This window comes from Accipiter gentilis, chromosome 11 (genome assembly GCF_929443795.1).
Source record: "Accipiter gentilis chromosome 11, bAccGen1.1, whole genome shotgun sequence".
NCBI classification, from domain to species: domain Eukaryota; kingdom Metazoa; phylum Chordata; class Aves; order Accipitriformes; family Accipitridae; genus Astur; species Astur gentilis.
The window spans coordinates 4976024-4987678 of record NC_064890.1 but is presented as its reverse complement, the minus strand read 5'-3'; the positions used below and the strand labels follow the sequence as shown (position 1 = coordinate 4987678).

Sequence of the window (11655 nt, the reverse complement as noted above, 5' to 3'; positions counted from 1 at the left end):
GAGGAGAAGAGCGGAGGCAGAGCTCCCACTTTCCCGGCGGAATAAAAAGCTTTATGGTATTTTATCGCCTTTAACGCGCGGACGGCGAGACCGTGGGATCGCTGCGCGCTCCCCCGCACCGCGGAGGAACCGCGCCATCGATTTCACGGGTGATTTTTTTTAACCCTCCCTTCGGTTATTTAGTCCATTTCCCAGGCGGAGGCACGGCTCGGGGCGCGGAATCACCGCGGACGCGTAGCGTGGAAGAGCCGGGGCGATGGTGGTTGGGATGTGTATTGTGAATTTTTTTTTTTTTTTTTTTTTGAAACTGCTGGAAAAGGTCACTGAAGGAGTTGGCTGCTAAATTAAAAAAAAAAAAAAAAAAAAAAAAAAAAAGCCCTAAAAAGAGCGGCAGGCATGCGCACTGCGCGGATGCCATATTGGAATGAGTCTGCCGCGAGTGCGGGCAGAGGGACGGGTCGGCTCCGCTCCGCTCCGCGCAGCGCCGCGCACCGCGGGGGGCTCGCCGCTGGGGCGCGGGAAAAAAAAAAAAAAAAGAAAAAACACCTCCCCCCAAAAAGCCAAACTTGCCCCGGTAAGGTACCGCGCCCGGCACCCCCCCCCCACCCCCCCCCCCCCCCCCCCCAAAAAAAAAAAAAAAAAAAAAAATCACCCCAACCCCTCCCCGGCTGGTATTTCCCTTTATTGGGGTTTGCGCTGCTTGGGTGGAGAGAGTCGCTTTTCCCCTTCCAAGATACAGTAAAAATCTGTTTTTTAATTTTTTTTATTTTTTTTTTTAGCGGAGGAAGCTGGGTGTGGATTTTTTGGTTTTTTTTTTTTTTTGCAATTTTTTAGTATTTTTAGCAATTTTTTCAGCATTCTTTAGTATTTTTAGGGTTTTTTTGTATCTTTAAGTAATTTTTAGTAATTTTTTAGTTTTTTAAAGTATTTTTTTTAGTATTTTTTAAAGTATTTTTTTTTGGTTTTTTTTTTTTAAAGTATTTTTTTTTAAGTAATTTTTTTTTAATTATTCTTATTTTTTCCTCCCCCTCCGCAGGAGAAGGCGGCGGTGGAGTTGTTGGGAAGTGTTTGCGGGTGGCGGGGCGGCTCGGGCAGGTCCCCGGTACCTGCGCTCCGGTTCGTGGGTGCCGCTCCCCCCTGGGCAGGGCACGCCGGAGTTACCACGGGCAGGGTTTGCGCTGCCTGTGCGATTCATCGCAGGCGTGTAGGGGCTTTCTTTTTACCTCAGCGTATCGCATTTTACAGGCTCTCATTTCTTTTTTTTTTATTTTTTTATTTTTTTTTTTTTTAAAGTAGTATCTAGCGTTTTGGTGCTTTCCTGCTAAGTGCTTGTGCGACCTCCTTTCAAATTTACTAGGCTGATGCACGTCTCGGAAAGAGTTATTTCGGGTGTGCGGGTGGGTTTCTTCGGAATCTGCAGGGGAGAGGGGGAAAAAAAAGCTGCTGCAAAAGGCGAGGAGGAAGAAAAGAAAAGAAAGCAATCAGCTGTGCCAAAATGTGCAGCCCTGATCTATACATATTTTCCCGTAGCGCTCCCGAACTGCGGTAAATGAATATTTATAAAGCTTGTCAGTTCAACATGGCGGGTTAAGGTGTCTTTAAAAACTGAAAATAAACATTTTGAGGGGAGAAAAAGAAGGAAGACGAGGTGCCACACGTTTGGTTCAACTCTTTTGTTGGTCGGAGAGGTGCGCTGGTGAATTAAATGCGGAGGAAAGAGGATGGGATCTGTCCTCGGGGTTCCCCCCCCCCTGCAGAACTCAGCGGTGGGAAAAGTGTAGGGCATTTGTATGTGCTGGGAAGAAGCCATGAGAAGGGGCATGCAGACTTCGGAGCCCGGCCGATTTGCCTTTGAATGCCAAAATTGCAGACATGCCATGAGAAAGAAAAAAAAAAAAAAGCAAAAAAAAAAAAAAGCCGAGAGACACAGCGATGATTTATTTTGCATTAACAGTAGACATGTCGTGGGATGAGATGTCCTGTTGGAGCTGTCAAGGCTTCCGCGCTCGCCTCGGCGCAGTCAACTGGGGATGTGGTGGGTTTTTTGTTGGTTTTTTTCTGTTGTTTAGCAAAAAAAAACGCTCTGAAATTGCTACGCACGGTAATTTGGGCTGCCGAACAAGTGACTTTCCCCGTGCGTGCTGCAACGAGCGTCTCTTTTGCAGAGAGACCCTAAAAAGCCCAAGACGACGGAGGCAAGTCGCAGCTTTGGGCAAAGCGAGCAAATGAGAGTTTGCGAGGAGTTTGCAGGGAGTTTTTTGTGCCCTTCCCAGCTGCTTTTTTGCAAATGTATTTTCCAGGGGACTGGAGGAGCGAGGCTGCCTCAGAGGGCAGGAAAAACTTCCTTCTTCCCGTACGGAGAGCAGCGCTTCGCTGCTGCTCTTCTGGGATTGTTTCACCGCGGTTGCGAGGTGGTAACTTTGGAGCATCTGTGGTTTTTTTTGTAGCCGGGAGAGGCGATGGGATGCTCCAGCATCGCAGGCTGTCGGTGTCCGGTTGGGAATGAAGGAGCCAGGGAGGATTTTGGAGGGGGGTGGGGGGGGGAAGAGAGCTGATCTGCCTCCCCATTTCCCTGCACCTCTTGGAGATGCTCTCCAGAAACCCACCACGCTTTTATTTAGCGGGAGCGGTTGGAGATGCTGTTTACGCGTCTTGTCGCGCAGGTTGAGGTTTCCTCTTCCAAAAGGGCTCTACTCCATCTTCCCACCCCGTTTCCCCCCCACTTTTCTCCAGCCCCTGCCCAGGACCAAGCTTTGCTGCTCGGGGAGGCAGCCACCTCGTGTCGCAGGACATGGGTGGTGGGGAGGGGGGCGGAGGAGAAGACCGGAGCCGGGAGGATTGTGATCTCTTATCAAAATAGCAGAAAACAGCATTAATTATAAGCGGAGCGGCGTGGAAGGCAGCTGTCAAACCGCGGTGGGACTTGGGTGGCAAAAAATCAAAGAGCTGCAGTGGAGTCGTGTCAGCCCGTGGGGTTTTCTCTGGGGTGGGAAGGGATGGAGCCATTGCAGAATGGAAGCAATTCCCACCCCCCACCCACCCCCCTGCCCTGTGAATCTCCCCCATCCCCAAGTTTGCTGCCCCTTGGATAGGACAGCTTTTAAAATCAGTTTGCGCCCCTGGTGCTCTTGGGGAGGAAAATGTTGGGGCAGAGGGAGGTGGTGTCCGAGCAGGGCAGCATCTTCGCTCCGTTGGGTGCTGTGGGTGCGGGGATGGAGGGGGTGTGCGAAGGGCTTTCCAGATCCCTCTGTACCTGGGGTCTCGCCCTTCTTCCCTCACTTCACCTTTTTGTTGTTTTTTTTTTTTTTTTTTTTTTCCTTTGCCTTGGAGACATCGGCTTAAAAACGGGAAAAGCAGCCTAAAATGGCTCTTTTCTTGCAAACCGTTCCGATGGGAACGCCTTGCTTTGCATCAGCAGTGCCTCTTTCGGGCTCTGCAACCCACACCCCACCCAAGATGGGGTGACACCCCCCCCCCCCCCCCCCCAAAAAAAAACCCCACTTTTGGCTCTTTGCCAGCCGCATCAGCCAAAAGGGGCCTTATTTCTGTGACCACTTTGCTCCCCCCCCATCTTTTCTCCCCATTCCCTCAAAGGGAGGGGGTCCCGTTGCTGCCCGAAGCCCACGCGTGCCCCTCCTGCAGTGCCATGTTTAGGGTTAGTTCTGGTCGCACCAGGCAAACCTCCTCCGGGAACTTTTTCTTGCGGTGGCAGGAGGGTGCTGGCCAGGATTTAGTGCCTTCAGGTACAAACAAATTTGATTTTGTTTGCTGGGGGCAAAGGAGGAGCAGGCGAGGCAGATTTTCTCTCCGGGGTTGGGGCTGTTGCCTGGGTGAGCAGTGATGCAAGTGGCTTTTTTTTTTTTCCCCCTTCTTTTTTTTTTTTTTCCTCTCCAACAGATTATTTATGGAAGGGAAGAAAATATTCTCACAAGTCTAATAACTTTAGTGCTTATAAAGGATTAGGTCCTAATAACTCCTGTGATAAGATGGAGGCTCGGTGTAATCTGTTACTAAGTGAAAATCTAAAAGCCATTTAAATAGATACAGCAAAGAGCTATCAAGAGGCTAGTACATTGTAAACAACAAGGAAATACCTTTTTAATGATTTAAGGGGGTGCAGGGGTAGTGGGACAGTAGAAGCATTATAAGCAAGACAGTATCATTTATAAATTGAGAAAATATTTACAAATATTCAACAGATGTTATAAGGATGTCACAGAGGTGGAGAGCGTTTTGCACAGATGTGAGAACATCTGTAGAAGTCAGTATATAGTTATATAGCTGTGATTATGAGTGATAATTGACTGGCTGGACAAACAGTTGATGTTTTAATGAAGCATTTATTAAAACTTTATGGTAGCGTTACTAGGAATAGAATAAACACCACAACTGTCAACTCTTTAGGCTGGGGATGCTTTTCCTCCACCCTTGGCTTGCGCTGCGCTGAGCGTGCTGCTGGCCCAAGAAATACGTATATGTGTTTTGAGTCACTGGTTTTGGCCTTTCACAGCCGTGGGGATGCTGGCCTGATCCGAGGGCATCAGCGAGGGGATGTGATGTTGCCTTGCTGAAGGACGGGACGCGGTAGAGAAGGTGCCGTCTTGTTTCTTCACGGACTTTTTGCTGGCTGAACTCATGTCGGTGTGGGGTGAGGGGAGGTACGGAGGGTGGCCAAGGGGGTTTTCAAGGGGGGTGGTGGTTGAAGGAGGTGGCTGGTCCAAGTGACAAAGTAAACGAGTTGTGGAAAGCTCCAAAACCTGGGACAAGTAGCCAAAACTTGAAGCAAGAGGAGCCAGACACGTCTTTCTGAAGGTGCGCAGAGAAAATTAATGTGGTGACCACAGGGGCCGCGTTTTAGACGACCTGAAGGCGACGGAGGTGTCAGAGGTATTTTATTGCTGCGAGTATTGACACATAACAGAGTATATCAGCTGATGCAGCGGGGTCCTCGGTACTGAAAATGAAATGCCGTTGTTAATAGTGATGCTATTTGCAAATACTGAGTTTGTTCTATCATTGTAATATGCTGGTCCCCGGGAGCAGGGTTTTTTTTAGGATTAGAGTAGCCGATGGTACCTTGTCAACAGTTAAATCTTGTAATTTCAAAGTGTCTGTTGATCTCTGCACGACAGTCATCTCTGATAAAACCAGTCAAATCCATCCTGTGGGTTTTCTGCCAGAAGATTTCTCTTTCTTTTCTGTGTCTCAGGTATGACTCCTACAGTGATAAAAATGTTTGGGTTGCAAAACAGGGGAATGCAGAAATATGAGCAAAGATGCTGTCACTGACATTTAAAAAACCCCTGAAAAAGTTTATTTTGAGATTGGTCTTTTGCAAGACCTAAACAAAGCTTATTTGAGAGGGCTGGTTTGAAAAATGTGTTCACAGTTACTCTGTTTTTATGAATCAGAAGCATTTGCTCTAATATAAAATAGTAATAAAAAGAAAGAAAAAAACCCCAGCCCAACCAAGCAGTTCTTGACAGCTGACCGAGAGATCATTTCTGAGTAGGTGTGAGCCTTAAAAAAAGGTATGTGCAGAAGCCTTGCTATTTTTACTCTCACTGATGATTCTTACTTTCATGATTAATACTTTTAACATCACTGGGTGGCTTGTGCAAGGGAGTCCTCTTTTCTTGGGTGAAGTCCTGAGACGCAGTTTGAATAGAAGTTATTGGAAAGTTTTGCGTTTATTTGCTTAGCAAGGAAGATGAATTCCCTCCGCTAAAATCCAGGAGGTGACGTTCTTCTTGCCCTTGCGGTGTAGGTCAGACCAGACGACCGTGGGCTGAGCATCCTTAAAGTCTAAGGAGCCATAAGTCCCGTGCCAGGACTTTTGGGTGGAAAGCGATAGCTTTTCTGGATGCATTAAAAATATCCCTTTAAAGAAAGGACAAGAAAGATATAATCTTTAACTATTTCTCGGAAGGTGTTTTGACGAGGCACTGTTGTATGGGTGATGGTGGGGCGTTAAACCTGGATGGCCTGGACCAGCTCACACGTTCATATCTCAGAAGCCACTTGTGGAATGAAAGGGAATCCAATTTGTCTTTTCTTAGAGAAATGGGGTGAAATTAGCCCCGTAAATGTGACTCGCAGGACTCTGAGTTAAATTGTCTTGTGGAATTTGGTTCTGGATAGACCTTGGCAGGGGTCTGCTGGCTGCCCTCACATGCACTTGGCGGAGGGAAGGGTCCTCCTCCTCCTCCTGCTGTTGTACCAAGGGGTGGCAGGAGATGGCTGCATCTTTTTCTTTTTTTTTTTTTTTTTTTGGCAGGTTCTGCCAGTCCATGAAGCTGCTTCTGGATGTAAAGCACTGAAAGGGATGTAAGCGTGTGTAGGACTAAGCCCAAATGCTGATCAGCTGTGCTGTTTAAATGAACCAAACAGTGCCAAGACCTAAAATGTCATTTTTCCTAAAAAGCGTTGGAATCGGATGGCAGATGTTTCCTGGGTTCTGGTTTGCATCTCGTATTATTTTTTTGGAAAATGGCTCCGACTGCTGCAAAGCACTGCAACATAGAAGGCAGAACTGATTGCCCCGGGCGATGGGAGTTTTGGCTGATGAGGGACTTCTGAATTGGGCCCTAAATTCAGTCCATGAAAACAGTATTTTGTGTTTCCCACTGGGTGACTTTTATCGCTTGGCTAATGGGTCCCGTTCAGGGGGTCTGACTTGAGATTTGTTTTGATCCACGGGGCTGGTGTTTTGAGATGATAAGCATCGGATGAGATGTTTCAGGGTGATAAGCAGCTGTGTGTGTTCAAGTTACCCATCTAAAAGGCTTCCTCGTTTCAGCTCCATTTCAGACACGGAGGTGGGAGAAGACAGGGCGTTGCAGATGGTTGATGTTGCTGCTGTGCTTCTTCCCTGCAGTTCTTTTGCCTGTTGTAAAGGGCATTGGAGATGCTGATTCGGTCGTCTTCATGGCCCTGGTTCGGCCGAGAGCTTTAGACGATGCCTATTCTTAAATATGCCGTATTCCCCAAGTAGTTGGTGTGTGTTGGGTCCTTAGCATGGGTAGAAGTGCTTTACCAGAGCGGGGCTACATCGTAGAAATTGTCTGTTGAATCACGGAGAAGGTGACAGCCACCTAGTAGATAACAGAACAGCTGGAAATGAGAAGAATTAGTACATGGCGACCTCGCTGTCCCTGGCCTGGCACCTTACGCCGACATTTATATCTGCGGAAACATGATGTAAAATACCAGTGCTGTGACAGGAGGGGATTTTACAGCTGCTTGGAATGAGCGTCAGTAATGCAAACGCAGGGCAGGGGAGAGGCACCCGCTCGCCTTGCCTGGCTGTTTTTGGCAGCGCTGCGGGGTGGTTTTGGGGCCAGATCCTGCTGTTGGCATCCGAATCTGGGAGGGTCCCGCAGCCAGCTGACGTGGGCGCTGAGGACGGTACCGTGCCATGCACGTGTGCTTCGCGGGATGCTGAAGGCAGGGACGGCCAGGGTTAGCGGGGGCGATGGCAGGGATGCAGGTGTGGCAGCAATGCCTTGTAGCGCTTGGTTATAAAACACCCAGCTCGCTTGGGAGAAGGGAAACTTAATGAAAAAGTGCTTTTAATTTTAGAGGTTTGATCTAGTCCTCAGTGAAGTTTGTGGCAGGTTTTTGCTTTAAGTCCAGCTCTAGGTCCTTAGGTTGTATTTACACATAGGGCAGCTAAGAGTGGGATGTGTACCTAAGTCTGTGTGCCTGCCTGTAATCTATCTCTCTCTTTTTTTTTTTTTTCCTCCTTTTTTCCCCTCTTAATACTGCAGGGCTTTTTGCTGTAAACAAGTTAGTTTCTCTAATTAGATTTATTTTACTTTCTGTTACCTTATCGTACTGCTGCTTATCTCTGTGTGTATCCTGGACTCCAGGGTGTGCCAGGTAGGGAGGATGAGAAAATTGCTTTGTGAAACAGGTTTGTCTCTGTTGGCATAAAAAGTATGAGGCATTCGGCACCAGGGCAAGAAGAGAGGAGAGCAAGGACCTGCTGAGTTCTGGAGGGCTGTCACCACCTCGCGTGATCCTTTCTCCACCATGTGTCTTCAGAGAAGTTTGGTTCCTCTCCTTCTTCCCCTTCAGGATGGACAATCCAGACCATCCCTGCTCTGATGGTTCCTCTAGTTTCCCATTTTTGCACGATTTCCCTCCAGCCTTAGTCATCTATTTTCTGTGCTGCTGCACAAATGATACTGATGCTTGACTTCAAGAGCAGGAAGATCAGCCCTGTTGAGTGGCTGGAGCAGGAGGGCTGGAAGGGACCTCCAGGGCTTGTACAGACCATCTCTTATCCCAGGGTGGGACTAATTATACCAAGATTTGTTTCTGGCTAGATCAGCATCCTAACCCTTCCAAAAAGCAAGGCCCTGTGCCCTTCCCACAGTCTATCCCGCTTCTTCACCAGATTCATTATTAGTGATTTCTTCCCATGCCCAAATCAAATGTCCCCTCCTGCAGTTTAAACCCAAGCTTTCCTCTTCGATCCACCAAGAACATGGAAAACAGATTATACTCTTTCCCCTTTCAGCTGTTTTTTATATATTTGAATATTGTGAACATTCCTAGTTCTCCAGTTTAGATGGGATCTGTTTCTTCCACCCCAGAGTACGTCTTAACCAACAGAGCGCTGTTCAAAGCAGTAATTTGCCCCTGATAAAATCCTGTGGGGTGTTGAATATGAAAGAGAAATTGTCACTTGATATAAGTGAAAACATTTGGCGAGGGAAGCTCTCAAATAAATAATAAAAAATAGACAGGAATTTGGAAGAAGTGATCCTTAAAAGGTTTCCAACTGGTACTTTGTCTGAGAAGAGAGACAGGCTCTTTCTCTAGGAGGTGAAAGCTGTTCCTTGATGTGTTCAATAGTCCTTCCAAATGAGCCTCCATTTGCGTTGTGCAGATGCTCGGGGGTGTAAATATTGTGGCAGGCTGCCACTAGCAATCCTGCCTGAAGTATGGTTTTATTTAGGGACCTCTGCCTAGAGGAGCAGACTTTCTTCTCAGCCACAGTCTTAGTCCTGTGCATCCTTGTGTTAAATGCCGTGGGATGATGTGCAGCATTGCCCATAAACTAGCTTTTTGGGGAGTTGGAGACTGAGTTTACTGCTTTACGTTGCCTGCATGCTCTTGGAGGTGGTCTCTGAGCATTGAAAAAGGTCACCTGCATTGCTCAAAAGCAAGGAATGGAGGTCCAGACTTTCAGACCTGGAAGGGAACGCTGGTGACTTGGCTTGAGCTGTAAAAATCAGAGGTTGAGTGTGTTGTGATTTGCAGTCTGGGTACTGGGAAGACTGATCGCGGTGTCTACTTCGGCTGGGATCCACTGGGACACGGGTATTTCTAGGCTAACGGGCAATGGAGGCGACCAGAAGGGCTGCAGGAGCGCAATGTTGACTTGGTATTTTTTTTCCCCTTAATCTTGGGTGATGTCTGGCTTTGTATTGTGTCCCGTGGGTGAGAAGATGCCTTGGTGGGTCACCTGAGGAGGGAGAGCATGATTCAGGGTTGGTCTTGTGGCATCCAACTGGCGTGTGTCCTAGATCTAGTCCCATAGGGGCGAGTCCCCCTTCACCCTGCTCCACACACAGGGCCAGTACCATATGGCATCTGAGCATGTCGCTTCTTCAGTTTGTTTGCTGGCAAATTTGGATGTCTGAAATCTTAGCAGGTGCTGTGCAAGCACAGGCACCCCCAGAGGGTTGTTCGTCTCATCCGAATTTTGGGTGTCTGACTCGGACCGCACAAATCGTCCTTTGGAGATGCTTTCTTTGGGTTAGCTGCAAAGGATTGAGTAGGTGAGACAAATCCCACCTGAGGTGGGTAGGATTGGTGGGCATCGTTTCATGTAGTGCTGGTTCATGGGGAATTTTTGTGCTGGAAAACCCCAAGGTGAAGTCAACGATGGAGTTGGGACCTGGTCTGATATCACCTGTGTCCTGTCTAGGCTTTTGCTCCATCTGCTCCAGCCTAGGTGCCCCCATTTTACCCAGTGTAAAGCCATTTGGCCAGATGGGGGACACAGAAAAAAATGATGTTCTGGAGGTAGGATGGAAGAGGAGACAACTGGAGTGAGCATCTCGGCTCTGGGATTGGGTTGAGGCAGGGCAGGTCTCAGCACAGCCCTGTCCTGTTTACTGAGAGCCTCAGCACCAATTGCTGCAGTTTCCTAATTGTTCCGGCGGGTGGATCTGGTCTCCTTTTTTTCAAAACGGTTTCCTTGATTGCTTTGCAGTGGCTTTTTTACTCACGGTCCTGCAAAAGGCTTGAAGATGGTAGAGGCTACGTGAAACTGCACGTGGTGGCACCTGGCTTTGAGGGGACTGGGTGAAATCAGCAGATGCGTTCACCAGGGAAGTCTGCTGGGACCACCCCACGTTCAGCTTCCCTCCCACTTGGCTGGAAAAAGAAATGGGGATTCCTTATAGGCTAAAATACCTGGGGTCGAGCTCTGGAAATGTAGTGAGCCCTGGAGCTGCCCACGGACCCACCCTCCCACTCAACATGTCCCTGGTGGGGGCTCTTCACCACGGACATGGGGTCACGCTGGAAGCCCCTACTGCAGCCCTGCTGTACTCATCAAGTGGCTTCTTACTGGGAGGTGGGACCATCTCGGGTCGATGAATGTTACCGAATTTTGGAGGCAGGGGCCATATCGCTGGGAAAGCCGTGGGATTTCTACTTCTCCGCCATTCAGGACTCAGCGGTACGTTGGCTCAACAGATGCACTATTCAGGTAGGAGGTTTCAAGGATGTAGGACCTTTTTTGCATGTTCTGTTCCAGCAGCCTGCCTTTTTTATGTCAATCCCAGTTAAGCAAGCATACATTGGAGGGAGAAAGTAATTTTTTTCAGGAATTACTCTAAGGGAGAGCCCTAGGGTGCTGGATTTGTGTGTGGGGTTAGGGGACATCTCCCTACAGGGGCTTACTCCAAAGGAAGGAGAACCAGGGTGGGGTTGACAAGAGATGAGAAATGTAAAATGGTGCAAAGAAGCCAACGCCGGCACTTATACAAAGAGCCAATATTGATACAAATGACAAGGCAGCGTGTTTGAGATAATCGTGCGGCTGAGACTGACAGCCGTGGGAAGAGGGAAATAGAAGAGATTCTTTTTTTGTATTGGCCGGCCTTTTCTGCCTGTGAATTAAGAGTCGGAATCTGCATTAAATACCAGGGGAATGGGAGCTGCATGGGGGAAGAATCGGGTCGGTTTGAACCACCACTGTGCAGAAACAATGAACAAGGGATCTGAAGCCAGGGAATTTGCCCCCTCCCTGCTCTTTCAAATGCATTTCATAATATTTTCCTTTGTGTTCCCGCCTAGCGTAGCATCACCTTGAGCCTCTTTTGCTGTTGTTTCCCCTCCCCTGGTTTACAGGCTGGCAATGTGGCTTGTGGTCCTTAATTTGGTTTCCAGTGGACACAGGTTTCTTCAGACCGAGAGAGAAATCGGAGTACAGTGGTGTGTGCTGCTTGTTTAATGTTGATGATTGCAGGCCAGTCAGCATGCTACTGTTAACAGTATGGCTGGGGACTCTGTTTGAAGTGTTAATTAGCAGCAATTAATAAGAAGTGAAAAATTAATACCCTATGTCAGCTTTCTTTGCTAGTTAGTTGTATCAACACGAAGGCTCAGAGCTATCTTGAAGCTTATGTTTGC

The 11655-nt window shown here is 48.1% G+C and overlaps 1 protein-coding gene across 1 annotated transcript in view; it reads left to right on the top strand.

Annotated features, from left to right (window-relative positions):
- Positions 1–530: 530 nt before the first annotated feature.
- SFMBT2 (Scm like with four mbt domains 2) overlaps positions 531–11655 on the top strand; it is a 117723-nt gene continuing 106598 nt past the window's right edge. The window contains exon 1 of the mRNA XM_049813810.1: positions 531–574. The gene's annotated coding sequence lies outside the window, so the exon portion shown is untranslated. The remainder of the gene's footprint in view (positions 575–11655) is intronic.